This window comes from Eulemur rufifrons, chromosome 5, assembly GCF_041146395.1.
Source record: "Eulemur rufifrons isolate Redbay chromosome 5, OSU_ERuf_1, whole genome shotgun sequence".
NCBI classification, from domain to species: domain Eukaryota; kingdom Metazoa; phylum Chordata; class Mammalia; order Primates; family Lemuridae; genus Eulemur; species Eulemur rufifrons.
In genome coordinates this window covers 52,048,082-52,075,951 of record NC_090987.1, presented here as the reverse complement: position 1 = coordinate 52,075,951, position 27,870 = coordinate 52,048,082, and the positions used below count along the sequence as shown (strand labels likewise).

The 27,870-nt window shown below is 42.9% G+C and overlaps 1 pseudogene; it reads right to left on the bottom strand.

Moving 5' to 3' along the window:
* Positions 1 to 6,302: 6,302 nt before the first annotated feature.
* LOC138383190 (Y-box-binding protein 1 pseudogene) lies at positions 6,303 to 17,062 on the bottom strand (annotated as a pseudogene).
* Positions 17,063 to 27,870: the final 10,808 nt, after the last annotated feature.

Sequence of the window (27,870 nt, the reverse complement as noted above, 5' to 3'; positions counted from 1 at the left end):
TAGCAGAAGAAAAGAAATAATAAAGATCAGAGAAGAACTAAAGGATACAGAGACAAAATGAAAGGATTAATGAAACAAAAAGTTCATTCTTTGAAAAGATAAACAAAATTGATAAACCACTAACTATACTGACCAAAAAGAGAGAAGATCAAAATAAACACAAACAAAAATGAAAAAGGAGACATTACCACTTATACTGCATAAATACAAAAGATCATCAGAGACTATCATGCACAATTATAAGCTTACAAGCTAAAAAACCTAGAGGAAATGGATGAAATTTTGAATACAATCTCCCAAGATTGAACCAGAAAGAAATAGCACTCTTGAATAGACCAACAAGTAGTAGTGAGATTGAATCAGTAATTAAAAATCTCCCAAGAAAAAAAAATGAGCTCAAGACCAGATAGATTCACAGATGAATTCTACCAGATGTACAGAGACAAACTAGGGCCAATCCCACTGAACTGTTCCAAAGGATCAATAAGGAGGGAATCCTCCCTAACTCATGTTATGAAGCCAGCATGACCCTGATACCAAGCCAGGAAAGGATGCTACAAAAAAAAGGAAACTACAGACCAATATCTCTGATGACATATATGCAAAAATCCTCAACAAAATACTAGAAAACCAAATCCAACAGCACATAGACAGGATCATTTATCATAATCAAGTTGATTTCATCCTAGGGATGCAAGGATGGTTTCACATACACATAACAATAAATGCAATTCACCACATAAAAAGAATTAAAAACAAAAACCACTACGATCATCTCATGGATGTGGAAAAAGCATTTGATAAAATCCAGCATCCTTTCTTGATAAAACCCTCAAAAAATCAGCATACAGAGAACATACCTCAAAATAATGAAAGCCATATATGAAAAACCCATGGCCAACATCATGCTGAATGGGAAAAGGTTAAAAGCATTGCCCCTAAGAACTGGAACAAGACAAGGATGCCCACTTTCACCACTTCTATTCAATATAGACTGGAAGTCCTAGCAAGAGTAATCAGGCAAGAGAATGAAAGGGCATCCAAATTGAAAACGAAGAAGTCAAATGATCTATGTTTGCTGATGATATGATCTCATACCTAGAAAACCCTAAAGACTCCTCCAACAGACTCCTAGATCCATGAATTCAGTAAAGTCTTGGGTTATAAAATCAATGTACAAAATGCAATGGCACTTCCATATACCAACAACAACCAAGCTAAGAACCAAATCAATAACTCAATCCTGTTTACAATAGCTGCAATAAATAAATAAATAAATAACCTAAGAATAAATTTAACAAAGGAGGAGAAAGATCTCTACAAGGAGAATTATAAAACACTGATGAAGAACCACAGACAACACAAAGAAATGGAAAAACATCCCATGCTCAAGGATCGGAAGAATCAATATTGTTAAAATGAACATAGTGCCCAAAGCAATCTACAGATTCAATGTAATTCCTATCAAAATACCAATGTCATTTTTCACAGAATTAGAAAAAACAATTCTAAACTTTATATGGAACCAAAAAAGAGCTCAAATAGCCAAAGCAATCCTGAGCAAAAAAACAAACAAGCAAACAAAAACTGGAGGCATCAAATTATCTGACTTCAAATTATACTACAAGTCAGTAGTAACCAAAACAGCATGGTACTGGCATAAAAGTAGACACAGAGATCAATGGAACAGATTAGAGAATCCAGAAATAAAGCCATGTACCTACAACCAACTGATCTTCAACAAAGCAGACAAAAACATACACTGGGGAAAGGACACACTATTCAATAAATGGTGCAGGGAAATTTGGATAGCCATATAGCAGAAGAATGAAACTGGGTCCCTATCTCTCACCATATAAAATAAATTCACCCAGGATGGATTAAAGGCTTAAATGTAAGAACTGAAACAATAAAATCCTAGAAGAAAACCTAGGAGTGTTTGCCCTAGGCAAAAAATATATGACTACTCCTCTGAAAGCAAAAGCAATAAAAACAAAAATAGACAAATGGGACTTAATTAAACTAAAAGGCTTCTGTATAGTAAAAGAAATAATCAAAACAGTTAATAGACAACCTACAGAATCAGAGAAAATATTTGCAAACTATGTGTCTGACAAAGGATTAATTTCCAGAATCCACAAGGAACTGAAACAACTCAACACGAAGAAAATAAATAACCCCTTAAAAAGTGTGCAAATGACATTGACAGGCATTTTTTCAAAACAATATATACAAATGACCAACGAACATATGAAAAAACAGTCAACATCACTAATCATCAGGGAAATGCAAATTAAAACCACAATGAGGTACCATATTACTCCAATCAGAATGGCCATTACTAAAAAGTAAAAAAAAAAACAAAAAAAAAAAACAGTAGTTGTTGGCATGGATGTGGTGAAAAGGGAACATTTATACAGTGTTGGTGGGAATGTTAAATTAGTATACCCTCTATGGAGATCAGTATGGAGATTTCTCAGAGAACTAAAAGTAGATCTACCATTAATTCTTGCAATCCCACTTACTGGGTATTACCCAGAGGATAAAAAAATCATTATATCAAAAAGACACCTGCACTCATATGTTTATTGTAGCACAATTCACAATTGCAAAGATCAACCTGAGTGCCCCCATCAACTGATGTGTGGATAAAGAAAATGTGATGTGTACACACACACACGCACACACACACAATGGAATACTACTCAGCAATAAGAAAGAATGAAATAATGTCTTTTGCAGCAACTTGGGTGGAACTGGAGGCCATTATCCTAAGTGAAGTAACTCAGAAACAGAAAAATAAATGCCACATGTTCTCACTTAGAAGTAGGAACCAAACTATGACTACACAAGGGCACACAGAGTGGTATCATGGACATTGGAGACTCACAAGGGGGAATAGGGGTTGAAGGATAAAAAATTACCTATGGGGTACAGTGTACACTACTTGAATGATGGATACAGCAAAAGCCCAGATTCCACCACTATATAATATATACATGTAACAGAATTCAACTTGTATCCCCTAAATCTATTAAAATAAAATAAAAAACAGAAAACAACAGACATTGGACTTAAGTAAAATTTTAAATTTTGTGTATCATAAGACACTATCAACAGAGTAAAATAGAAATCTATAGAATGGGAGAAAAATTTTGCAAATGATATATCTGATAGGGGATTAATATCCAAAATATACAGAGAATTCCTAACACTCAAAAACAACAAAAATCAACCCAATTCAAAAAATGGGCAAAGGACTTGAATAGACATTTCTCCAAAGAAGATATACAAATGTCCAATAAGCTCATGAAAAGATGCTCAACATCACTAACCATTAGGGAAACACAAATCAAAACTACAATGAGGGACCACTTTATTCCCACTAGGATGATTACCATAAAAAAATCACAAAATAAGTGTTGGTGAAGATGTGGAGAAATTGGAAAACTTACACACTGTTCGCGCACTGTAACATGATACAGTTGCTGTGGAAGGCAGTTTGGTGGTTCCTCAAAAAATTAAAAATAGAATTACTATATGATCCAGCCATTCTACTTCTGTGTATGTAACCAAAAGAATTGGAATCGGTACAAATCATAGATGTATTTGTATGCCCATGTTCATAGCAGCATTATTCAATATAGCTAAAATGTGGAAGTAGCCCACAGATAAATGGATTAGCAAAATGTGGTATATACATAAAATGGAATATTATTTAGCCTTATAAAGGAAGGAAATTTTTGACATGTGCTATAGCATGGATGAACCTTGAGAACAGTATGCTAAGTGGAATGACCAGTTACAAAAGGACAAATATATGCTTAGTGAAAATCATAGAGACAAAGTAAAATGCTGGTGGCCAGGCGCTGGGGGGAGGGGGAGAATGGCATTATTGTTTAGTAGGTACAGTTTCAGATTTACAAGATGAAAAGTGTTCTGGAGATGGATGGTTGTGATGGTTGCACACAACATTTTTAATCTATTTAAAATGGTTCCAGGGGGTGCATTTCATGTTACATGTATGTATTGGGGTTCTCCCACAGGAGCCGATGAAATACATAGGCATATGAGCGGGGCTTCATTATGGGAATCGGCTCACACCATCACGAAGTCTGCACAGCCCCATGACACGTGGGCTGCAGGCCGGAGAACCAGGGAAAGCTCAGTGCAAAGGCCTGGGGACCAGGGGAGTGGGGTGACTCTCAACCCAGGGCTGAGGCCTGGGAACCTCAGGGGCTGCTCGTGTAAATCCTGGAGTTCAAAGACCAGAGAATCTGGAGATCTGACGCCTCAGCCCCAGGAGAGAGAGCAGATGCGCCCATCATTCCTCGCCTTCTTGTTCCATCCAGACCCTCAGCTGCTTGGCCAGCGTCTGCCCACATCGGGTGAGGACGGATCTTCTTAACTCCATCCGCTGACTCGCGCTTATTTCCGCCGGAAACACCCTCACAGACACACCCAGAAATAATATTTTACCGGCTGTCCCCTAACCCAGTCAGGATGATGCCTGGATTTAACAGTCACAGCGTATTTTACCATAATAAAAGAAAATCATTTTTAAATAGTTAAGATGGTAAATTTTATGTTATGTGTGTTTTACCACAATAAAAAATATTTTTAAAAATGCAATAGAGAATTTATTTGGTCCATAAAGCCAAAAATATTTACTACAGCCTCGATGACACAGAGCAGCTGGCTCTGTGAAGAGATTATTCTGAAAGTAAAAGACCCAATTTCTGTTAATAGGGAGCTTATAATTTCTATGAGGAAAAGGACAATGAAATGATGAAGGTATAATCTTCAGAAACCCAGAAGTGTACATTGTAACTACAGAGCAATTTGAGTAAAGGGAGATATACATGTTTAGCGTTGTACGTTGCTCTGACAGTATGAAACCTAGAAGTTGATTTTAAAATAGTTGTGGATGTTCTTTGCAGGCACTGGTCGAACACAAATCAGAGAACTCCTGTTTCTCTCTTTGCCTCACTGCAACCCCAGCTGCTTTATGAAAATAATAGAATCCACACAGATCTGATGTTGCTCTGTCTGCTTTTGAGATTTAGGGAAATGAAAGTACATTTAAGGACTTTTAAGAGATTTTCCACCACAGATTATTGCAATTTCATTAATTATCCTGCGCTGGACTGGGATGCTAAGAGGAGATGTTTTCTGTAACAATTACGATTATAGCGTTAAGGCTACTCATGGTGTCCATTAGCAATTGTCTGAAGCTTTTAATTCCCTTATAATTGGCCCTTTCCTGAAGTGTAGACAGTAAATCCCACACCTAACTATGAGCAGAATCATTAGTAACAGGCTGACACCCTCCTGGGATTGTAGGGGCTGAGGTTCATTAGCCAGGCAGTTCTGTGAATTCTGGAGCATGAGGTGTAATTGAGAGCCCTGTGCACCCTGTGGGTGCTGGTTAATTGATCGTGGACATAGAGGCTTACCCCAGCCAGAGGTTCTGTGCAGAACTGCAAAGTTCAACCCAGGACGCTCACACAGTGTCCTCTTTCTGCACCCTCTTCCCTGTCCCTAATTCCATTTACCTCTTACCTCCAACCAAAATGACTCTTGGAGCATCCGTTTCAAGGAGGTGTAGAAAAATAGTTTTTGTGTTTTAATGGAAAACTCTATATATCCTTCCAGGTAATCAAATTCAACCCCTGTTTTGTCTTTGAGCTATTTAGTAACTCTCGTAAATTTTGGTAACTGATAGATATGCAAACTACCTCATTAGGTGAAAATTTAATTGACTCCCCACTTTCTCTCCACTGTAGAAAAACCATTTCTGGTACCTACCTGCAAATTGAACTTGATCCTGTCACCTTGCCCAAATTGTTTTTGTTGTTGTTGTTGTTGTTGTTTTTGTTTTTGTTTTTTTGTTTTTTTTAAATTATTTAAGACCTTTATTAACAGGTGCTTGCAGTTTGTTGACTTTTTTGAAAAAATCAAGTTGTAAACTTTTATTACAAATTAAAAATGAAGTTCTTAAAAATCTCAACTTGACCGGATATGAAACAATTTAAAAACCTTTAAAGGCGCATTGAGAAAAACCAGGCTTTTCTAAAAAACACGTTTGTTATTACCAAAAATGACATCTTTAGGTAAAAATAATAAAAACCCCATGCTGCATAGATAATGCAGATAGTTCTAGTTATCTGGTCAATGGACAAAAAGCAAGCACTTAAGGTCTTCAGCTCCAATCTTGTTCATTTCTTATTGCTGGAATTCCATATTCATTTCTTCTCGTTGGATGATTAAACCGGACGATGGTGGAGATGGTAAGCCGGCATTTACTCAGTCCCGCCCTGCTCAGCCTCCGGAGCGGACGAATTCTCAGCTGGTGGATCGGCTGCTTTTGTGTCTTTGCCGTCTTGTGGTTTGGGGTTTTCTGGGCCTCTGCGTCGGTAATTGAAGTTGCGGCAGCACAGTCGTTGAGGCGGCTGCTGACCTTGGGTCTCATCTCCTTGATTCTCTTTATCCTCTTCATTGCCGTCCTCTCTGGGCTGTCTTTGGCGAGGAGGGCCCCTGCGGCATCGTGGTCTATAACCCCGATACATATTCTGTCTTAGTGGTGGTCTACCTTGTTCTCCTGCACCCCGGTTGTCAGCACCCTCCATCACTTCTCCCTGCACAGGAGGGTTGGAACACTGTGGTCCACGCCCATAGGGTCTCCGCATGTAGTAAGGTGGGAACCTGCGCCTGTGGTAGGGCAGGCGTGGCTGGGCCTGGCCTTCAGGAGCGCTCTCCGATCCCTCATTCTTTCCCCCACTCTCACTATTCTGGTAACGCTGCTGGGAATTGCGTGGAGGACCCCTGCGACGTGGATAACGTCTATAATGGTTACGGTCTGCTGCGTATTTACTGCCTTGAACTGGAATTCCACCAGGGCCTGTAACGTTTGCTGCCTCCGCACCCTCTTCTCCTTCAACAACATCAAACTCCACAGTTTCTCCATCTCCTACACTGCGAAGGTGCTTCCTGGGGTTCTTCTTCTTTATGGCAGTCTGGTGTACAAATACATCCTCTTTGGTGTCATTCCTGTTGATGAAACCATATCCATTTCTTACCTTGAACCATTTTACTGTCCCCAAAACCTTCGTTGGGATGATCTTGTTGTCCCCGCCGGCAGGCACCGCCGATGTGAGGCCGCCCGGGCCACCGCTCCCTGCGCCGCTGCCCGTGGTGCCGGGCTTGGTGTCGGCAGCGCTGAGGGCGGGGCGGCGGGCGGCTGCTGGGTCTCGGCCTCGCGGCTCACGGTTGCGGTGGTGGTGACTGGGGTGGCTGCGGCAGCTGCGGCTCCTCCCGATATGTGATGGTAACTGGGCCGGCGGTGGCCGTGCGGCTGCACAGGGCTCTCTGGGGTCCGCTCTCCGCTCCCGCTACCGATCGAACTCCCAAATTGTTAATCCTTACCACATTTTTTGTTCTTCCTGTTTCCTTTGATATTTTGCTACAACCCTCCAAAGGACTATTTCCAATTTTCCTCCCTCCTGTCTTAGTGTGACTGAGAACTAAAATGTGGCTGCCCAGACCCCCATCAAGGATCTAGGTGGCTCTGCAGCTAGACCTGTCCCCAGGTCTGGGGAAGCCCTGTGGGGGGGTTTTGGTTTTTTTTTTTTTTTTTTTTTTTGACAGAGTCTTGCTCTGTTGCCTGGGCTAGAGTGCCCTGGCATCAGCCTAGCTCACAGCAACCTCAAACTCCTGGGCTCAAGCAAGCCTTCTGCCTCAGCCTCCCAAGTAGCTGGGATTGCAGGCATGCACCACCATGCCCGGCTAATTTTTTCTATATATTTTTAGTTGTCTAGATAATTTATTTCTATTTTTAGTAGAGATGGGGTCTCGCTCTTGTTCAGGCTGGTCTCAAACTCCTGACCTCAAGCGATCCTCCCACCTCGGCCTCCCAGAGTGCTAGGATTACAGGCATGAGCCACCGCGCCCGGCCAAGCCCTGTGTTTTGAGAAAGTCCTGCAGCAGTACAGAAAAAACACCCCCCAAACTGAGAGGGAACCAAGAGACCAAAGAACGACTGCAAGTCCAGCGTGATGAGTTACATGAGTTTATTAGAGGTTACTTCCTAGGGTGCATGCTCCTGAGTGGCATAGGAATTTCTTCTACAGAAGCTTCTTGAACACAAAATCCACATCTGCCCACCCTGCAGTGTTGCTTTAAATCTCTTCCCACGGAGTAATGCAAAGTTTTTACATCGTGTCTTTGCTTGTTCACAGTGAAACAAATCTCCCAGGCGTGGCACCATCATCATATGCTGTCATGCAACCCATACTGTGTTAATGATATTACAGTCCTCCACTAGGTGGGATTTTAGTATTACCATTAGCTAAAGGGCACTATAGGACAGTCAAAGCAGCTCTAAAGCAGTCAGGGCCAGTCCGTGCTGGCCATCTCAAGGCAAGAAAGTGCTGGGCACTTTTCCCAGGCCCAGTAGTTACCCTGGTACCTGCCTAGTCTACTTTGTAACAATTTTGCTGAGCACTCCAGGCTAGCACAGTGTTTCTGTTACCGGGTTGGGAACTTGCATTTTTCCCTCACTCTACAAGCCGAAGCCTGACACTGTGGTATAAACCTGGAAGTACTCACCACCACCAGAGCAGACCCAGCATGGCTGGGTTTCTCCATGGACAGGCGTCATCTGAACCACTAAGGAAGTCTGATGAAACATTGGGGCCAGCCATGCCCTCAGAGAAATGAGAGGTAACCGAGACTGTGGACATCAGCCAAACGTGCTCCTTCAACCAAGCACATAAGATGTGCTGCTTCTAGTTAGCCCACCTCTAGCTTCTCACGCCAACAAGCTCTAAACACAGTGTTACCAAAACCCAAAGAGGGCCTGCCTAGTTCCTGGTGCTCACTGCACAGAAAGCCAGTTACTGAGACAATGAATATCGCCAGGGGAGAAAGGATTTACTGCAATTTACATAAGCTGGGATATATTCCTCAACTCCATCGCTCCAACCAACAAAGGGCAAGGGCTTTTATAGGGACAACTGTGTGGCCCAGGCGAGCTTGTGTGGGGTTTGATGTCATGGGGTCAAGAGTCAGCTGCTGGTGATGAATGGCGAGTCACCAGCAAGTCCTGTGGCATTTCAGTTCTCTGTTGTTATTTTGCAGTGCAGCTGCCATGTCTGGGAACGAACTCAAAGATCAAGAAGTTGGTTAAGCAAGAAGATTACAATGTTCGGATCATTAGGATTGACTTGTCTGAAAGTCTGAGGTATAGGAGGGAAGAAAAAATAACTTAGGGAGGGGCCATTTTGCAAGGCCGATTACAACAGCATTCGTGGATAATCCTCCTCCTCCCCCTTCTCCTCCTTCACTTCTTCCTGTTTTTTTCTTTCTTCCTCTTTTTATTATGAAACATTCCCATTCCCCTGCATGCTTTGAGTTTCTGCCAGACACAGTGATAGTGGCTAACTCCCTTGCTCGAGCAATCTCGAAATAAATAGACTCTAACTTGTTCTTGTTTGAGTACATCTATTTCCACAGCTCACAGGAACTCATGAATTTTGGGGGAGTTGCCAACATTATTTGACATGGCACTTGAGCATCTTCATTTAAACTTTAAGGAAAAGGTAGACTTTGGTTTCAGCCCCAGTGAATAACTAACTCGGATCCTCCTGGCATTCTCCTAGAAGGACACTTTTGATCACACTGGGTACATCAGATAATCCCTGATAACCCCCACCTTCAGATCCTTAACTTAATCACACCAGCCCAGGCCCTGTTGCCATGGGAGGCAGCGTATTCACAGGCTCTGGAGAGTAGAACATGGGGATCTTGGGGGTGGCATTCATTATTCTGTTCACCACAGATATGGGACTGAATTCTGGGAAATCTGTTTAGGGGCTTCTGGGAAAGGTCCCCCAAATAAAAAGTTTTCTGGGGTGAAAATCCCCTTCTTCCTTGTCTTTGGACACAGTTATGGAATAAGGTGCTGTGTTTCACAACTTGTAACCATGAGGGAACAAGTCTAAGGACAAAAACAAAAAACAAAAAGGGTCTGGATATTTGAGAACACTGTTGAACTGTTTAATTAGCTGTTCCTGGAACCAGTTACCTCTGGATATCTTGTGTTATGAATGTTCTAAAAATGTGCCTGGGATTTGTTTTAATCAGGTATGGTAAGACACGCAGACATGGAAGTGGTTGCCATGAAGGAAGTTTGTGCTCACAAAGTCCTAGAAAGAGGAGAATTGGGGGGGTACACAGGGCCACACGGGCAGCAGCAGAGCTGGTCAGGAGGCAGAGAGGGAGCTGGCAGAGCACGGCCCAGACCTTTCCTGGGGCACGGGGGGAAGGCGTGGCTGAGGCAGGGGAGGCACACTAACTTTAGAATTAAGTAGTTCGGGTAATTTCAGTGGGCCCATGGCTATAGAGGTGGCCCCCAGCTCCTGGTACCTGGCCCTGAGGTGATTTAGAGCAGGGGGAGTATTGGCTTGGTGTGTGAGAGTTTGGTAAAGGAGATGGTTGGGGCTGTGGAAGGGTTGGTCTGTGTATCAAAGCTGTGCTTGCAGGGGAGGCATTTGCTTCCTCCAGGAATTAGCTGGCCTGAAAGGCGATGGCTCTCCAGCGGCAAGGCTCCAAATGCCAGAGTATGGAGATACAGAGACTGAGAAAATATAGTCAATACAACAAGATAACAATTCTCTATTGTTTAAGCTGCTTTTAGTTGTTTCCTGTTACTTGTAGATTGAAGCATAGTAACCAATATGCTAATATAGTCCCTTGGTATCCATGGGGGACTGGTTCCAGGACCCCCCTCAGATTCCAAAACCTACAGGTGCTCAAGCCCTTGGTATAAAATGGTGAAGTATTTACATACACCCTAAGCACATCCTCCTGTACATTTTAAATCATCTCTAGATTACCTATAATACTTAATACAAGTGCTATGTAAATAGTTGTTATACTGTATTTTGGGGGGAACAATGACAAGTAAAAAAAGTCTGTACATGTTCAGTACAGATGGAACCATCCAGTTTTGGTCTGGGGTTGGTTGAATTCACAGATGCAGCACTGACGTATACAAAGAGCCAACTGTACGACTGTTTTCAGAGGTTAATTCATAACCTTAAAGGATGTAACATTTATATAGAAAAGATTAACATCATTGAATTGAGTATTCATTTCAAAACGCTAGCAAAAACAAAGCAGCTTTGAAAAGTATAAGGACTAGATTTTAAAAAGCAATGTCCCAGAAAGCAAATGTGTCAGTCAGGGTTCCAACAGAGAAACAGAATCAGTAGGAGGTATATATCAAGTGATTTAATACAAGAAATTGGTTTATGCAAAGGTTCTAATAAAAGGTAACTGTAAAACAGATGTTCTAGTAAAAGATAATCCAAATTAACTCAATAAGAAAACTTGAACTACTTCCAAAATTATGCTATGCTTCGATGATTTAATGTTGTTTCTCCAAACTTTCAAGAAGTAAACAATTCCTACATTATTTATATTATTCCAAAACAAAGGAAAAGGAAAGTACAGTTCAATAAAGTTTGTTAATAGTGATGTGAACATTATGAACAGAATATCAGAAAACTAAATTCAGCAGTATATTAAGGGAATAATAATAAAAATATATACATATTGTGTAAACTTGATTTAATTTTATATATTTATGAGACTTTTCATATAAATAAATTCACAAATACAAGAAAACTTTATTAAAACACTTTTCTGATATAAAAATATGAAATATTTGAGCCTGAGAACCTTATTAGCCTTGAACTTCACAGTATTAAATTATTAACCAAGGCTTATTGCCTCTGGTGTTGTGGAGTGAATAGGTTTATTGCCTGTTGAGTGCAGAAGCCGATAAACGCTATGGCACCAGCCTTTGAGAAAAGACAGGCTTCGTAATTGTGAATTGTGCTGCTATAAACACTCGGGTACAGGTGTCTTTTTTATAGAATGACTTTTGTTCTTTTGGGTAGATGCCCAATAATGGGATTGCTGGATCGAATGGTAGGTCTACTTGAATCTGTTTAAGGTATCTCCATGTCGCTTTCCACAGAGATTGCACTAGTTTACAGTCCCACCAGCAGTGTATGAGTGTACCTGTCTCTCCGCATCCACGCCAATGTGTATTGTTTTGGGACTTTTTGATAAAGGCCATTCTCACTGGAGTTAAGTGATATCTCATTGTGGTTTTGATTTGCATTTCCCTGATGATTAGAGATGTTGAACACTTTTTCATATGTTTTTTAGCCATTTTTATATATTCTTTTGAACAATTTCTATTCATGTCCTTTGCCCACTTTTTGATAGGGTTGATTTTTTTTCTTGCTGATTTCCCTGAGTTCTATATAGATTCTAGTTATCAGCCCTGTATCAGATGTGTAGCATGTGAATACTTTCTCCCATTCTGTAGGTTGTCTGTTTGCTATCACGACAGTTTCCTTGGATGTGCAGAAACTTTTTTATTTGATCAGGTCCCACTTATTTATTTTTGTTGTTGCTTTGATTGCCTTTGGGGTCTTCTTCATAAATTCTTTGCCTAGGCCAATGCCTGTGAGAGTTTTTCCAACATTTTCTTTTATAATTCTTATAGTTTCATGCCTTAGGTTTAAGTCTGTTATCACTGTGAACTGATTTTTGTGAGCAGTGAAAGGTATGGATCCTCTTTCAGTCTTCCACGTGTGGCTATCCAATTTTCCCAGCACCATTTATTGAATAAGGATTCCTTTCCCCAGTGTATGTTTATTGGGAGTTTGCGATGCTCCCGATATAACCAAGGCTCTGGGCAGTGTGTGTTGCAAGAGATGGGACAGACAAAGACATGGACACAAAAAGTAAGGTGAAAGGGTGTGGGGAGGTCAGGGGACCACCAGCATTCCCATGAGCCAGGTGGTACTGACTGAAGTGTAGCACTCATTTTTATTCTCTTTTTCATGTTATAGATTACAATGATTTCACGTGAAAAGCTCGTGTGTTAGCAGTAAAGCATATAATCCAAATGGGAACAAAAGAGAATATGTACTTCTTTCCACTTTATCTAGTTTCTCATTTACTGAGACATGAATTCAGGAGAGAGATAGGAACATTGCCTCAGGCTTAGAATAGCAAACTGCTCTTATCTTCTGGGCTGACATCCTTTGCTCATTCTCTCTGTCTTTGTATTACAAGCCTGGGTCCATTTGCAGACATCCAGGCTGTAGCCCCCAGGCTTCAAGGTGGGATCTGTTTGCAGACATCCCTGATCGGTGGGACATCCCCCTCAAGGTCGAGCAGCTTTTGCTCAGTGAGCTGACATGTCCACAGGTTGCTCTTTGGCAAAGTCGTGTACCACTCCTGGGGTTCTCATTTCTCAACCCTAACCCTCAACATATGTTTTTGTCTGCTTTGTCAAAGATTAGATGGCTATATGAGAGTGGTTTTACCACTGGGTTCTCAGTTCTGTTCCATTGATCTATGTCTCTGTTCTTGTGCCACTATCATGCTGTTTTAGTTACTATAGCCTTGTAGTATAGCTTGAAGTCTGGTAAGTTGATGCCTCCCAATTTGTTTTTTTTCCTTAAGATTGCTTTTGCTATATGGGGTCTTCTCTGGTTCCATACGAAGCGTAGAATTACTTTCTCTAGATCTGTGAAAAATGATATTGTTATTTTAATAGGGATTGCATTGAATCTGTAGATCACTTTGGGTAGTATAGACATTTTAACAATGTTGATTCTGCCAACCCATGAGCGTGGTATGGTTTTCCACCTGTTTACATCCTCTGCTATTTCCTTCCTCAGTGTTTCACAGTTCTCACAGTAGAGGTCTTTTACCTGCTTAGTTAAATATATTTCTAGGTATTTTATTTTCTTTGTTGCTATTGTGAAGGGTATAGAATCTTTGATTTGGTTCTCAGTTTGACTGTTGTTGGCATATAGGAATGCTACTGATTTGTGTACATTGATTTTGTAACCTGAGACTTTGCTGAATTTGTTTATCAATTCCAGTAGTCTTATGGCAGAACCTTTGGAGTTTTCTAGATATAAGATCATATCATTAGTAAAGAGTGATAGTTTGACCTCTTCTGCCCCCATTTGGATGCCCTTAATTTCCTTCTTTTGTTTGATTGCTATGGCTAGGACTTACAGCACTATGTTGAATAGAAGCAATGACAGCAGACAACCTTGTCTGGTTCCAGTTCTAAGCGGGAGTGCTTTCAATTTTTCCCCATTCAGTATGATATTGGTTGTGGTTTGTCATATATGGCTTGTATTATTTTTAGGTAAGTCCCATGCAAGCCTATTTTAGGAAGCGTTCTTATCATAAAAGGGTGTGAATTTTGTTGAATGCTTTTTCTGCATCTATTGAGAGCATCCTTATTGTCCTTGTTTCTGCTTCTATTTATGTGGTAAATTACATTTGTAGATTTGTGCATATTGAACCATCCCTGCATCTCTGGGATGATGCTCACTTGGTCATGATGAATTATTTTTTTGATAAGCACTTGAATTTGGTTTGCTAGGATTTTGTTGAATTTTTGCATCTATATTCATAAAGGATATTGTTCTGTAGTTTTCTTTTTTGTTGCATTCTTTCCTGGTTTTGGTATCAGGGTGATGTTGGCTTCATCAAACATATTGGGGAGGATTCCTTCCTTCTCAATGTTGTGGAATAGTATCCACAGGATAGGTACCAGTTCTTCTTTGTAGGTCTGGTAAAATTCAGGTGTGAAACCATCTGGTCCAGGACTTTTCTTTTTAGGAAAGTTTTTTATTGCTGCTTCAATTTGGCATTTGATTTTGGTCTCTTCAGGAATTCTATTTCTTCCTTATTGAGCCTAGGGAAGCTGTGTGTTTCTAGGAATTTGTTAATTTCCTCCACGTTTTCAAGTTTATGTGCACACAGATTTTTATAGTATTCATAGATGATATTTTGTATTTTCATTGTATCAGTTGTAATTTCTCCTTTTTCATTTGTCATGGAGCTTATTAGAGTCCTTTCTTTTCTGTTTCTTGTTAATCTAGCAAGAAGCGTGTCAATTTTATTTATTTTTTCAAAGAATCAACCTTTTTAAAATTATTCTTCCATATAGTTTATTGTTATTGATTTCATTTAGTTCTGCCCTGATCTTTGTTATTCTTTTCTTGTGCTGGGGTTCGTTTGCTCATCCTTTTCCGGTTCTTTGAGATGATTCATTAGATTGTTGATTTGTGATCTCTCTGTCTTTTGGATGTAGGCATTTATTGATATAAATTTTCCTCTCAGGACTGCTTTACCTGTGTCCAATAGAATTTGATAACTCGTGTCTCCTTTGTAATTTAGTTCAAAAAATCTTTTGATTTCCATCGTAATTTCCTCCTTAATGCAATAATCATTCAGCTGAAGGTTGTTTAGTTTCCATGACTTTGTGTAGAGATGAGAGTTTCTGTTGAAGTTAATTTCTAATTTTATCCCACCGTGGTCTGAGAAGATTCATGGTATAATTTCTCTTTTTTTAAAATTTTTTGAGACATGCTTTGTGGCCTAGGTTATGGTCAATCTTACAGAATTTCCCATGAGCTGATGAGAAAAATATATATTCAGTGGTTTGGGGTAGAATGTTCTGTAAATGTCTGTCAGACCCATTTCTTCTAGAGTTCCATTTAAGTCCACTGTTTCTTTGTTTATTTTCTGTTTGGAGGATCTATCCTGTTTTGTTAGAGGGATGTTGAAGTCCCCAGCTATTATGGTGTTGCTGTTTATCATTTTGTTTAGATCAAGTAGGATTTGATTTATGAATCTGGGTGCACCTGAGTTAGGTGCATAAATATTTAGAATTGTTATGTCTTCTTGTTGAATTGTACCCTTCACCATTATATAGTAACCATCTTTGTCTTTCATTACTTTTGGTGATTTGAAGACTAGGTTATCTGAAATTAGAACTGCCATGCCAGCTTTCTTTTGGCTTCCATTTGCTTGAAATATTGTTTTCCATCCCTTCACCTTGAGTCTGAATGCATCCTTGTGAGTTAGATGTGTTTCCTGAAGACAGCAGATACTTGGCTTGTGTATATTTATCCATTTGGTCAGTCTATGTCACTTTAGTGGGCAGTTCAAGCCATTCACATTTATTGAGAGAATTGATAAGCGGGGCAGATTTCTGTTCATCCTATTGAGTTGAACTTTGTTGCTTTGTTTTCTCTCTTGAGCCATTGTGGTATTTGGCCTTTGACCTTTAGCTTTTGGATGATTTTACAGTGGTGAGTGTTTATTGTGGTGATCCATGTGTAACATTGTTTTGAGTACTTCTTGGAAGGCAGTTCTTGTCTTGGTGAATTCTCTCAGTCTTTGCTTGTCTGAGAAGGTCTTTATTTTTACTTCACATATTAAACTTAGTTTTGCAGGGTACCAGATTCTAGGCTGGGCATTATTCTGTTTGAGAAGAGTGAGAATGGGGCCCCAGGCTCTTCTTGCTTGGAAGGTCTCAGTTGAGAATTCTGCTGTTATTCTGATGGGTTTTCCTTTGTAGGTTACCTGCTTCTTTCACCTTACAGCTTGTAGGAGGGCCTCTTTTGTGGTTATTGTGGCCAGTCTAATGACTATGTTTCCTGGTATCTTTCTGTTGGCAATGAATCTCCCAGGAGTCCTTTGAGCTTCTTGTAGCTGGATATCTAGATTTTTAGCAAGGCCTGGGAAATTTTCATCCATTATATCCTCAAATAGCTTATCTACTGCTTGTGTATTTTCTTCTTCACCCTCAGGGATGCCTGTAATTCTCATGTTAGGGATTTTCACATAATCCCACATTTCTTGTAGGCTTTACTCTTTTCTCTTATTTCTCTGCTCTATCTCTGCAACTGACTTATTTAATTGAAAGTTGTTATCTTCAATCCCTGAGATTCTTTCTTCTGTTTGATCTACCCTATTCTTAGGGCTTTCCACTATGTTTTGTAATTCCTTGAATAAATTCTTCATTTCCAGAAGTTCTGTTTGTATTTTCTTTAATATATCAATTTACTTAGTGACTTTTTCTTCCAAGTCATGGATATTTTTTGTGATTTCTTTGCATTGGGTATCCATTTTCTCTTGAATATCATTGAGTTTTCTTACAATCCATGTTCGAAATTCTTGTCATTTTAGTGTTCTGAATTTGGTTGATATCCATTGCTAGAGAGCTGGTGTTCCCCTTTGGGGGTGTGCTTTCTGTTTTATTCTTCATACTTCCAGAGTTGTTTCACTGATTCCTTTCCATCTGGATCAGCTGTTACTTCTTACGTTTAGATTCTTGTTTGGATAATGACATGCACAGTTTAGTCTCTGAGCCAGTAGGTGGTATTTGTGGATGAAATTTGACCACACCCTGTATGATGAATCAATAGATGCTCCCTGTCAGTAGGTGGCACTTGCTGGGAGGAGCAAGCTGTAGTGTTGTTTTTGGGTCCTGTAACCAGCTCTACTTCCTCTAGAGAGGCACCCTAGAGCCTCAGGTGGTTGGTGGGGCCCTGGGACCTCCAGGTGTGTCCTTATTATCCACCTCAGAGGGGGGGCGGTGGGGGAGTGAGGTTGGGTGGAGCTGGGTTGGGTGAGCCTGCTCTCAAGGTCCACAAATGCTGTTAGCAGGGGTCAAAGGTCTGTTCTTTGCTTCTGGGCAAAGCTGCCAGGGAGTGGCTGGAATGGTCTCACTCAGCCAAAAGGTCTGCATGTGAGAGTGAGGCTGTTTGAGACCTGAAGTCTGGAGTAGGCCTCACTCCTTTCCACTCTCCCCTATTCCAAAGTTTCTTCCAGGCCTCTGCCAACAGGCAGGACCTCCAGCCAGCAGATCTTTCCTAGTTGTGATTTGGGCCGGGAGGTTCCCTGCACAGGGAGCTCAGCCCTCCCATTGGAGGAGGGTGCCCCTCAAGCACTCTGTAGCTAGGATCCACTCTGATCTGCCCCCGAAGGCACACACACCTCAGTAGGCTTGTTCACAAATATCCCTTCTGTGCTTCTGGGGAATGTGATCAAGACCTGGGTGTACGGGATCTGGCCTGCAGGACTGTCCCCCATGCCTGGAGATCAATCCCTGACCCTGCCAGGGAGAACAGTGCTGGTCTCAAGTCACCCACACAGTGCCAAGCTTGATCGATGTCTGTCCTCCTCGGGGTTTGCCCTGCTCTGCTGGAGTCACGAGGCAAGCAGCACCTAAGAGGGCTGGCGGGTAGGGAGCTCACAGTCCCAGTACTCCTCAGTCCCTGTAGGGCCCCAAAAGGAAGGGTCCTGTTCCCTGAAGATGCCTCCAGGTGGCGGCTAACTTGTCTCTCTTGGCAGCTGCGGGTAGGGGAGGGAAGGGGAGAATGAAGCAATATGGCGCCTGCGGATCAGCTTGGGTCTGCAGGCTGGGAGGTGCCTGAGGGAGCTGGGAGCCAGGTGCCCCGTCCGCAAGAGGCTCACCACTCACTGGTGGCGGTGGTCTCTGGGCTGTTATTAGCAGGTCTCTCCAGTAGCTCAGGAGCACCCCTAGCAGTCAGAGATGCAAGGGAGGGGAAGTTTAACCGATCCACCTACCCTTGTTGCTGGTCTCCAAGCCTCTCCTGGGCCTTTCTCCTTCCAGTTCTCCTCCCTAACTTCTTCCCATGGAGCCTCCTCTAGTTTCAGGCACCCTTCCTTCCAACCCTCATCCGATCTGTTATTCTGCCTGTTCATTTTTTTTCACTTTCATCAAAAATCTATCTTTCTTGCAGAGACACTCTGGCTGGCAGTTTTTCTCCTCCGCCATCTTGCCCCTCTCTAATTCCATGTGTAAAATTTGACTTTAAGAACGATTATGAGCTACTGAGAATTGCATCATCAGTAATCCCCAAAGTTCCGAGTATAACAATCTCAGGTGAAGCTGTGATGAGTAATAATTTTATTATGGCTAACTGGACCCCCAAATTGCCATGAATGCAGCAGACTTTTGTACAGTTCTTTCTATTTTGTTTAGGATGGAATAAAAGGCTTTCAGCACGTGAATTCTAGACCTGTTCTTGACAAACAAAGCCTGGCGATTTAGGGCTTTGCATGCTGAGTCAGGGACTCCACCGGGGCAGCTGAGGCAGTGCCACCTGTGATCAGGAGAGGGCAGCAAAGAGCCATCGGAGTCAGGACTCTGTGAGCGGGGTCGGCCCAGTGAGTCAATTAAGGAAATGCAAGAACCCGATGCCAGCCTGAGTTGGTACCCCCGAAATCCAGGAAGATGAGAGTTTAGCAGAGTCAGATGTATGTGAATTGGCGATCATCTCTGTTGTCATTGCTCAAGAAATAAAGCAAAATAAAACACAGGTTTGTTGCACAGTTACTCTGGTTTTTCACTAGAAAGGAATATTTCATGTGGAATTTGGTGGCTGATAGAACGCCTTGTTATTGTGTATTGAGCGTTGTTGTTAAAATGCTATTTGGGAGTCCTGAACTGCAGCAGAGTTGGGCTTGAATGGCGCGTCGGCAGGGCCCATATTTCCAGAAGACAAAGGCTGAGCAAGGCGCAGGCTGGAGGCTTGAGCAAGGTGGAGTCCGGCCAGGGCTGGGCGGGGCCGAGAGGTGCGCCAGGTGAGTTACATGCGTGGGCTGCTGCGAGATGCAGCTTTTTTAATTTTAAAAATAACATTTGTAGTTTATAATTACAAATATAAAATATGTTCATGGAAACTAGAGAAAAATGCACAGAAGAAAATAAAACTCGTCTGTAATTGTGGCAACCAGAGATAACAATTTTGGTATAGATTCTAATGGTCATAGCTGTCTGTTTACCTATCAATCATGTATCTACCTAAACAAAATTGGGATAATACATTTAGCCACATGCCACCAATATTTTCCCTGCCATTACGTATTTTTCTAAAACAATCAAAGAACTGTCTGCACTGCACTGCGTCATATGGTGCACTGTTAAGCATTTTGTGTACCTTCTCCAATCCTAAAGGAACCTAGGTTGTCCTGGAACTTTGTACTGACTGATGTCAAATTTCATTATGCTCCAGATTGGGCATGGTAAAATTAATAAATTCAAAGTGTGGGAAAATAGGGAAAAACTAACAATCTCTGAGCCTAATACTCTCATCCATTTTCATGTTTATTTCCTACTAGTCTTTGTCCAAATGCATAAATATTCTAACATGATTGCAACCAAAATGTACATTTGCATCTTATTATATCATAAACATTTTAAGCTGATTAATGATTTTCATAATTTTTAATGACTGGCTAGTGTTCCTCTCAGGGGACATGTAATTATTTAATTTAGCATTATCCTATTACTTTTCTTGCTATTATGAATAATTCTTCAATGAACGTCTTTATGAGTACAGCTCTGTCCTTCATTTGGGCTATTTCCTTAGATAAAGTCTCATGAGGGGGGATGGGGTCTGCTTAAACTCCAACAGTGATATAAATATTAATTGCTTTAGTTTTTGAGAGTGGATCTACATTGGTTCGGTTTTGGGTATTTTTTAAACTGAATTTCATTCTTATTACTAGAAAACATGTTAAATTGGATAGTAGCACAATTTAGACAAGTAAACAGATTTTACATGAGACAGTGCTTGATTTGTGTAAAGGTATTTTTGAGTAAATATGCCTTGCAACTGTAGAAACTTGGTAGGACTAAGAAGCATTCATAAAAAATTAACTAATTAACAGCACACCTGGCAAAGCCTCTTCATGGAGATGTTTTAAAGACCAGCACCTGTTTTACGCGTGTCTTAGATATTTGTGAGGTGAACGTGATAAGCACTACACTACGGAATCTCCTAATACTTGTGATCGTAAGGAAATTCAAGAAATAAATGCATGGACTATGAAAATTCCTCCTTAGTTTCTGCTTAAACTAACTTAGCTTCAGTACAGTGTTTAGTAAACGGTACATGATGGCAGGGGTCTAAAAGCTAAGATCCTAACAATTTTTTTTTTTCCAGGAAGGACTGGAACAGAAACGGAAGCGTGAGCCACAGGGTGGGTCAGGAACGCCCTCGGCTTGCTGCCGTCGGTCACATTCTCTCCCACAGTAGCAGCCGGGAAAGAGCTAATGGCTGGAACTTTTCAAATCAATACTCGGAGAGTTTCTGAAAGTATAAAATACGTAAAAGCAAACAGCCGCAGGTAAAAGCTGAGAACTCATGATCCGCTGCTGTGGAGACTGAGGACACGTGTTCCTCGTGGCTGCAGTCACAGCTCACTGTCATCAGCAGAGAGGGAATGAGCACTCTGTGGCTGTCATCACGTGAAGACTCTTAACTACCCACTCAATATTTCTAAAAAATATGTCCTTTCTCTCATCATTTACCTTCTCTTCACACCTAAATAAGCCACACTGGAAAGGAAGAAAACTGGATGTGAAATCTTATTTATGCCTTAAATCATCGGTTTCTTTGAGATAAAACATTGTTAAACATTACAGTTCTTTTGGCTGTTCTCTCAAATCTCTTCTTGAAATAAGTAGGTTAGACTAAAGTAGTACTCACGCTTGCCACTTGCGCTGGAATGTCATGTGTGGCTTTCTCAGGTCAAACCTTTCCCTCTTGTCCAGATGCCAGTGACCAAAAGTGTGGAAGGAGCACTTTGCGGTCACTGCCTAATGCCTGTCCTCTCTTCCGAGGGCTGCACGTTCTAGAGGAAGAAGTGGGTCCCTGTGGTCAAGCTCGAGCCATGTGAAAACCCACCTGGCCAAGGTTGGTTGGGCCATGCCCGGATCAGTGACTCGAGAGCTTGGCCAATCAGATGAGTTCTCGGGAACGTGAGCACAGAGAGTAGCTGGGATTGTCTGGATTATTGCAGGTGAGTGTTTGCCCCACTTCCCTCTCCCCTATTGTGGGTGGGATGCTTCATGGCCCTGGACGTTGGGTGTGGCCATGCCACCTGCTTTGGGAGATGAAATGGTAGAAGGAGGCTCCTAGTCACAGATCTTAGTATGCTCGTGGCTCAACTTGGCCCTTGTGCTCTGATGGTCTTTTAGGAGAATATGCCCCAGGTTCCTTCATCTTGAACCCCAGTGAGCGGGGAGCTGCCCCTCATAGCCACTGGGACAAGGCCTGAGAAGACCTCAAACAACCTTCAATCTGGAGTCTTGGAGTCTAAGGTCTAGCGTAGCCTTGCTGAGTTGCAGTTGAACTGAGCGGAGACTAGATTATTTTTATATTAAACCCTGTATTTTAGGGTGTTTTATGATGCAGCATTGCTGAAGCAATGGTTTGGTTATTAGTTCCTAGAGATGGAAGGTCATTTAGGTTGAGCTTGGGGTGGCCATTCTGGGGCCCTATAAAGTGGAGAATGCATGGAGAGAACCGCAGACATTTGCTCGCCCCACGGGAGTGTGTTCTCTGCTTCCTGGAGATGGTTTTAAGTGAGCTAGGAAGAGGGAGTCGGCTCTTAGTCAAATGAGTGGTACACATTTTTCCCCAATGTCTTGCGACGTTATTTTTTTGCAGACTGGAATTTTGTAATAAGGAAGACCAATATCTTGAAGAAAATGTGTTGATAAATTTAGGGAATGACTGTGTAGTGACAATGAAAAGTGGCCCTGGATCTAAATATTCATAACAAATTCAAATTGGCATTCTTTTTTTGGAGACAAGAGTCTCACTCTGTTGCCCGGGCTAGAGTGCCATGGCATCAGCCTAGCTCACAGCAACCTCAAACTCCTGGGCTCAAGCCATCCTCCTGCCTCAGTCTCCCCAGTAATTGGAACTACAGGCCTGCACCACCATGCTCAGCTAATTTTTTCTATTTTTAGTAGAGATGGGGTCTTGCTCTTGCTCAGGGATCGGGATGGTCTTGAACTCCTGAGCTCAAGTGGTTCTCCCACCTCGGCCTCCCAGAGGCAAGGATTACAGGTGTGAGCCACCGCGCCCGGCTGGCATTCTTACACATAGTCACAATGTAAAATGAGAAAGAAGCAAAAGCTATTAAACTTGAAAGCTGTTAAGGTTGTTAAATGTTAAATATTGTAAAAAATGTAGTGTGTCCCTGACTGCAGGTGTGGAAATGGGCTTTCTGGAAGTTTATGAAAGGGGAAGGGAGTCTGCGTTCACTTCAAGGCCTGCTGGTTTAGTCAGAAGCATAGCAATGAGATAGAGAAATCACAATGTCTTCCTGGTGTGAGGAAGAGGTCTTTTCTTTTTTTCCTCCCCTCCCCTCCCTTCCCCTCCCCTCCCCTCCCCTTCCCTTCCCTTTCCACAAAAGAGTTTGTATCACTCCACTGGTGAATCATTCAGTGTATTTATAATCTTTAAGGAATGTTAAAACAGTGATATTCGTGTGCTGGTATGTAAGAATGCCGATGTTCTTCGAGGCTGTGATACAATAGGATAAGCCAGAAAAGAGAGTGTCCAGTAGAATTTTGGGACATAGGATTTTCTTAGCTGCAAGTATAAGAAAAACAAATAAAATTTGTGAAAATGATAAAGGGAATATATTAACTCAGGTGACTGAGAACTCCAAAAAAGGCCAGGCTTGAAGAAAGGCCAGACCAGTGGGTCAACAGCACAAATCAGTCCTGGCTTTGCTCTGCCCTTTCGTCCCAGTCTCGAGTGATGTTGGTGCCACCTAAGGCAGCTGTCGGGGTGGACAGTTGGTTGTCAGGGCTCTGCAGGGCTGTACACAGAAATTCACATCCTAAGACCCTGTTGACTGAACGGACCTCCTCTTGGCAAAGGGACCCCAGAAAAACCTTAAAACTGAGCTCTCAGCCATGCAGGGAGGGAGGTCAGACACGATTCCACTCTTTACACACCTCCCTTTTGGGGGAGACTAATTGCAAATAGGACCGAGGCCTTGCAAGGCAAAGGTTAAGAGGGCCTGCAGGAGTTGGTGTGTTGGCTTTACTCTATGATTAGTAGGCTTCCTTATCTTAACTTAAAACATTCCTTTCTACTGATTCCAAGCCTTGAGACAAAGCTTTATTTCTTTAACCAATCACAAATTAAAGAATCTCTGAATCCACCTGTAACCCATAAGCCTCTGCTTTGAGATGTCCTGCCTTTTCAGGCCAAACCAATGTACACATTCCATGTATTGATTTATGACTTTACCTGCAAATCCTGTCTCCCTAAAATGTATAAAACCAAATTGTAACCCAGCTGTTTCGGGGTCACTTTCTTAGGACCTTTTGAGCTTGTTTAGCTCCAGATCATGGTCACTCATATTTGGAGAATAAACCTCTTTAAATTATTTCACAGACTTTTTTTTTTCTTTTTCTTCATTAACAAGGCTTTAAATCATGCTTTGTGGGAGAGACAGAGTATACCTTTGTGGTATCTAGCCCTGAAGAAAGATAACATTTTTTCCCCCAGAAATTCCTAAAAAAGTCTGCTTTCATCTCATTTGCCTGAGTTGGGTCACATGCCCACATGCCACTAATCTTTATGGCTAAAGGACTGTGAAGGCCACATTGGGTCTACACATCTGGGAAGTGTCAGCCCAAACCTGGTCCCTGGGGTCACCAAGGGAAGTGCTCTGCCCAGCAAGGGGTTCACAGTCTGCTGGGTGGGGTTTAAGGCAGGCAGATTATTATTAATACAATGCAGGGAGGTCAGAGCTAGGATGGCTGATGGAAGGTGACAGCCACTCAGGCAGCTGTCAGGATGTCTGCGGAAGAGTCCCAGCAGCAGTGGGGCCTGGATCTGAAGGATGAGCAGGAGCCTGTGTTACCACCCGGTCAGGTCCTTTGCCCACTGCCCAGATAGAGGCCAGGGCAGCAGGAGTTGCAGCGGAGAAGGAGTTTAATACTGCAAGAAGTCAAGTGAGGAGATGGGAGAAATTTCTCAAATCCACCTCCCTGAGAGTTTTGGGGCTAGGATTTTTAAAGGGGGTTTGGCAAACAAAGGGCTAGGGAATCAGGTCTGCATTTGGCTGGGGTTGGGAAGCAGCAATTGTCTTCTTGGCTGAGACAGTTCCTGGGTAGAAGGTTGCAGGACTTGTTGGACTGGTTCCCACGCATGGCCACTGGTCCAGTTGGTGTCAGTTGGTCCCCCCAAATGCAGAGTCTGGAAGATATCTCAAAGACCAGCCTTAGGTTTTACAATAGTGATAGTATCTACAGGAGCAATTGGGGAAGTCACAAGTCTTGCCCCATCAGGCTAGGAAGCAGTGATGGCAGTCAGCAAGTTAGGGAACAATGGCTGCTTAACTTTTAGCTGTGTCTATACTTCTGTAGAAATCAGACTTTTATCACACTTCCTGTGTTCCGGCCTTACCTTATTTTAACATAGGTGGTTTCAGTTAGTGGACACAGGAGGAGGAGAGGTAGCCTGCCTGTTCAGGGCCAGTTTTTGTTTTCAGTCTTGATGTTCAGGTGTGTCAGGGAGCACTACTTTGTGATTTTGCTGCTCCTGCAAACAGTGGTGTCTGAGCATGAATGGGCCACGTCCCTGGGTGCTGGGTGGATACATGATTCAGCCCGGGGGCTCTTCATCTCATTGTGGGGTGCTGCCATTGGCTTACATCCTTCCTCTTGAGCTGTTTCCTCACTATGGCTGGACTGATCTTCTACAACTACAAACCTGAAAATGTTACCTTCCTGCTTAAAACCTTGCAAGGTCTCCATTGCTCTTAGACGAGGCTCAGAACCTTTGGGTAACCTGAAAAGCATCACATGCCTTTGCTGCTCCCCTCCCTGGCCACCTACCCTGGTTACTGGCATTCTCTCTCTTCCACCTCCCGCCTCTCCCACCTGGTGACCTTCCTTCCACCCTTCAGCCCTCAGCTACCCACCTCGTGCTTCAGCCATGCCTTTCCCTCGCTGCCCTTTCTGCCTGTCCAACTCTCACCCCTTTGCCTCTCACCTCCCTCTGTTCCTCCCCACCTCCATGTCCTTTTTTGTGGCAGTGGGACCAAAGAACAAGATTTAATTTCCTATTCTCTGGATTAAGGACAGACATTGCCTAGAAGCATGGATTCAGATCCTGATCCTGCTTTCCTCCTCAGCTGAGAAGTCACATGACTACTCTGACCCTCAGTCTCCTCATCTGTAAGATGGTGGGAAAAATATTGACTTTATAGGGATGCTGGGAAAATTCACTGAAAATATGGATATGCAGACCACAGTATTGGGCATTGCAGGCTCTCAAAAAATGTTCGTTTCATTTTCTCCTTTTGTAAATAAGATAGGAAACTTGGTGCCTATTTAGGACTCTGTTGTCTTGTGTTCAGGTGTGATATGAGCAGGTGTATCTCCACAGACAGGGGCTTTGCGACGGGAAGGTCGGGTTCAACAGCTGGTGTCATCATTTATGAGCCAAGTGGGGTCGGAAACTCTCCTTAGCTTTGCTGAGCCTCAAGGTCTGCATCTGTGAAAATGGCAATAATTATAGTAGCTCCCAGGGCTGCTGTGAGGGGCAGGAAAGTGCTTTGAACTCTTTGGAGTTTTGACATAATTGTATCTGACATTTTGGAATTGTGTCTTGCTCTCTCACTGTTCCATCCAGGCGAACTTTGCCGCTGCAGCAGCTCTCAGCCTCCTCGTTTGGCGTGGGTCTCGGCACAGAGGTGACAGCCAATGGTAGAAACAGGAATGTGCCACCCAGACCCCTTCCAGGGAGGACTGGTGGGGTGCTCAGCGTGGCCTGCCCTGCCAGACCTCACACTGTCCCCGAGGCAGCTGGCTGCTGGTGAAGGAGCCAGGCGGAGCACAAGGGCCGCGGTTGTGGGGCCTGCTGGTCCCTCTGCTTCTCCTTCTTCCCCCTGCCCTCCCGCCCTAGGTGCTGACCCCAGGGGGGCGGCTTCCCATGGCATTGTGCACAGAGGATCCTCTCAGAGTGTGCGTCTCAGAGAATCCGGCCCGTGACATCCATGTCCGGAGAGATTTCACCCTCAGAAGCCTTCATAGATGTGACTCCATGTGTTTTCTCTGCATTTGAATTGGCGATCATCTCTGTTGTCATTGCTCAAGAAATAAAACAAAATAAAACACAAGTTTGTTGCACATTACTCTGGTCTTTCACTAGAAAGGAATATTTCATGTGGAATTTGGTGGCTCATAGAATGCCTTGTTATTGTGTGTTAAGCATTGTTCTTAGAATGCTATTTGGGAGACAAAGTTTCCAATGACAGGAACAGTTGAGGAGCTCAGTCTACATTCTCTTACTTCTATTGACCCTGATTCAATTATTTTCCTGCAAGAAACAGATCATTCCTACCCCACTTAAACTGTTTCAGAATACAAAAATAATTGAAATCTCTCCCCAGTTTATTTAACCAAGTCAGGGTAACCTAAATAACAAAACCAGATAAAGATAGCACGAAGCAAGAGAACTGCAAATCATATCCAGCAGCACTTTAAAAGAATAATGCCCAGGGGCCACCTTGGAGGGAAGCACCGTGCTGGGCAAAGCGCTTGGGCTCTCGGGTCAGGCCAGGGGTTGTCCCAGTGTTGGGAACGAGGGCTTGCAAGGTCCCCTCTCTAAGCACCAGCTCCCTCCTTTGTGAGATGGGAATGATAAGAAAACCCATTTCCTAGGGTTTGTCATTCATGGACAGCATCCAGTGTAGCCGGGCACACAGGGCCCCCAGATGCCCGCCACCCTGGTCAGCACGGAGGCCGCGGCGCCACGCAGTCCACATGACTATCTTGCACTTTTAGCACTTAACTGGGAAACCAGGAGGTTTTGCAGAGCTCCCTCTGGTCTTGGATGTAAGATCACGGGGGATGCTCGAATCTACCAGCGCTTTCTGTCAGCTGTTCCCTCTCTCATACACACATCTCAGAGTGTAGTCTCAACATGAAGAATCCCTTCGTGGAATTCCGTCCCGCGGTTCCCAGCGTGGCGCTGGACGGCCGGGCTGCGGTCTCCTGTGCCCAGGGTGCTGCTGGTGCGCGAAGCCGAAAGCAGCTCCCACGGGAAGTCGCTCGTGCGTCTGCCCGCGGTGTTGCACAGACGTGTCCTTCGGGGAGTCGAAGCTCAGCGCTTCAGGTACGCG